The sequence below is a fragment of the Meles meles genome, unplaced genomic scaffold (assembly GCF_922984935.1).
Source record: "Meles meles unplaced genomic scaffold, mMelMel3.1 paternal haplotype, whole genome shotgun sequence".
NCBI lineage: Eukaryota > Metazoa > Chordata > Mammalia > Carnivora > Mustelidae > Meles > Meles meles.
Genome location: NW_025721442.1, coordinates 6,527 through 10,000, shown reverse-complemented (window position 1 = coordinate 10,000; position 3,474 = coordinate 6,527).

Genomic DNA, 3,474 nt, shown 5'->3' with positions numbered 1-3,474 from the left:
TCACCGTAGAAAGTAATTTTTTTTTTTCTTTCTCCCTTCCCTTCCCCTTCCCCTTCCCCTTCCCCTTTCCCTTTCCCCCTTCCCTTTCCCCCTTCCCTTTCCCTTTCCCCCTTCCCTTTCCCCTTTCCCCTTCCCTTTCCCCTTCCCCCTCCCCCTTCCCCTTCCTTCCCTTTCCCCTTCCCCTTCCTTCCCTTTCCCCTTCCCCTTCCTTCCCTTTCCCCTTCCCCTTCCTTCCCTTTCCCCTTCCCCTTCCTTCCCTTTCCCCTTCCCCTTCCTTCCCTTTCCCCTTCCCCTTCCTTCCTTCCTTCCTTCCTTCCTTCCTTCCTTTCCTTCCTTTCCATCTTTCTTTCTTTCATTTTAAAGATTCTTGCTTCTGCATTTGACAGCGAGATAGAGAGCCCAAGTAGGAAGAGCGGCAGAGGCCACGCGCGCCGGACTTTATCGAGCTCTTCATTGTTATTTCTGTCGTTGTTTTTCTTGTGTACCCTACAACCAGGGTGGGGCTCCAACTCAGGACTCAGATCTAAGAGTCAGCGCGCTCTATGGAGAACCAGCCAGGGGCCACTGAGCTTTTTGTAGCCTAGGGAGAGAACGGGTTTCCTGTGTGCCGGCGCCCCCCTCCCCCCCCCCGCTGCCCCCCCGCTCCCCCCCCCGCTCCCCCCCCCCCCCGCTCCCCGCTCCCCCGCTCCCCGCTCCCCGCTCCCCCGCTCCCCGCTCCCCGCTCCCCGCTCCCGTACCGCTTTGGCACACGGGTTCTTTGGAATGTGAAGCGCTTAAGAAACAGTAAGCTGTTCTTCACCCAGTAAGCTGGGTGGCTCAGGCGTTAAGGGTCTGCCATAGGCTCAGGTCACCATCTCAGGCGCGTAGCGCACGCGCGCGCGCGCGCGCGCACACACACACACACACACACACACACACACACCGCTCCCATCGCATCTGGCTCCCTGCTCAGTGGGAAACCTGCTTCTCCCTCTCCCACTCCCCCAGCCCCTGCTTGTTTCCCTCCCTCGCTCTGTTTCTCTCTGTCAAATACATACACAGAACCTTGAGAGAGATAGGAATAAAGAAAGAAAGAGAGAGAGAGAGAGAGAGAGAGAGAGAGAGAGAGAGAGAGAAAGGCAATAGCCCTGAGGAGGACACTTCTTTGCCTCTCCCTCTGCTTCCTGACCTGAAAGGGGGAGATAAAACTCGCCTAGGAATGGCACCTTCCCTCCATGGAGCAGGAGGAAAAGAAGACATTCTCATCAGTCTGCAGACGGCATCAGAGGAACGTGCCCAGAAAACCTTCCTCTGCCCGTTCCCTTCCATCTCTTGGCCTTCCCGTGGTGGGCTGAGCTCAGAAGCCCAAAACTGCTTTCCTCTCTCCTGTCATTTCTCCACAACCGGATCTTTCTTTGTGGAGGACATGCCCTCGACATGGGAATTCCGAGCCGCCGCCGTTCTGTGAGACTTCTGGTGTGGGTGTATTCTGCCTGGTGGGCGCTGCACGTGTCAATCGACTGTTTCTCTCCCTGGGATCTGTCTCTTTCTGACCGGTGTCTCAGTCAACAACTCAGAAGGGGAGTAGAGGGAACATTCTTCCTCCCCTACACCTACTGAATGCAGATGGACACACCCCCAGAACCCTCCCCTCACACACACACACACACACACACACACACACACACACACACACACACCCCAAACAAGAGTTGGAATCCACCTGAATGTGGAACAATGTCACAGTAGTTAAACACAGGATGCTAGACTCACATGGCAGAATAGAACACCGATACTACAAATTATGTTTGCGGAGACGGTTTGGTGGCATAGGAATGTGCTTGTTGGGTGGCAATACTTAGTGAAAAGAAGTAGGAAACATTCGGCGGAGAATGGGTTCTCTCTTAGGAGGGGATACCAGATCATTTCAAAGGCTGGGGATGGTGAAATCAGCCCCCCCCCCTTCTTCTTCTCCTTCCCCTTCTCCTTCGTCTTCTTCTTCTTCAAGATTTTATTTATTGATGTGACAGACAGAGATCACAAGTAGGCAGAGAGGCAGGCAGAGAGAGAGGGAGAAGCAGGCTCCCCATCGAGCAGAGAGCCCAATCCGGCGTCTCGAGCCCAGGACCCCGGGACCATAAACCGAGCCAAAGGCAGAGGCTTTAACCTACGGAGCCACCCAGGTGCCCCAGTTCTTCTATCTTTTCACTTCTGTTTCTCCCCCTACTCTGTTCTTTAGGGTGGTCCTTAGGCCTCCTCCTTTTCCCGAGCCAATGACTATACCTGCTTTTTTAAGACATTGCGTCCTAAAGAGGAAGCAGGACTTCAGCTAATGGTCTCAGGAAGGATGCTTACTTCCTAGATTCATATGGATCCGCCCAACTTTGGCTTCTCATGGCTCATCGCTCTCTGCAGGACATAGGGGAGGACACGGGTCTTACCATGAAAGAAGCCCACTTGGGTGGGACCGTCGCTTGTGGAAAATGGAATCTGGGGGAAGGACTGAAAGCAGCACTGATAAAGACTGTGTTGCAGGTTAGAGAAATTTCCGCCGCTTGGACACCGCCCTGCCCCGCCCCGCCCCGCCCCGCCCCACCCCACCCCACCCCACCCCACCCCACCCCACCCCACCCCGCCACCGCCACTCCCCATCCCCCCACGCCCGCCCGCCCGCCCGCCCGCCCGCCCAAAGCAAGCACTTCCCTTTGATGCCATGTCTTGTGTGTGTTTGTTTTCTTGGTTCATTCCTTCGTTCGTGCAGTTGATTATTTTTTTAAGATTTTATTGACTGATGAGAGAGACAGAGAGAGCGCGCGAGCGAGCGTGAGCCCATGAGCGGAGTGAAGGGCAGAGGGAGAAGCGGGCTCTAAGCTGAGCAGGGAACCCGATACAAGACTCATTCCCAGGACTCCAGGATCATGACCTGAGCCCCAAGGCAGACACGCTCAACCTCAACCGATTGAGCCACCACCGGGGCACCCCATCATTCATTCATTCCTTCATTCATTCATTTTAAGACTATCTATTTGACAGAGAGACAGCGAGAGAGGGAACACAAGCAGGGGGAACGGACAAGGGAGAAGCAGGCCTCCCGCCAAGCAGGGAGCCCGATGCGGGGCTCGATCCCAGGACCCTGAGATCAGGACCTGAGCGGAAGACAGCCACTTAACCACTTAACCGGCTGAGCCACCCAGGCGTCTCAGAAGTGCGCTTTCAATGCATCATCTGTTAAGTGGATCTGGATCAAGGACATTGTCACGTTTTAACCTGTGTGGGCCCTGCTCCTGGGCTTTCACACTTACCCGGGTCCCAAAGGACTCTGCCAAACTTCAGCATGTGGGCTCTCTTTCTGTCCTGAGCACACATTGCATATCTACCTCATTAAAAAAAAAAAAAAAAAAGAAGAAGAAGAAGAAGAAAAGAAAAAGAAAAAGAAAAAGAAAGAAAGAAATTTGATCAAAGGGGTGCCTGGCTCCATCCTCCACCGGTGGAGCG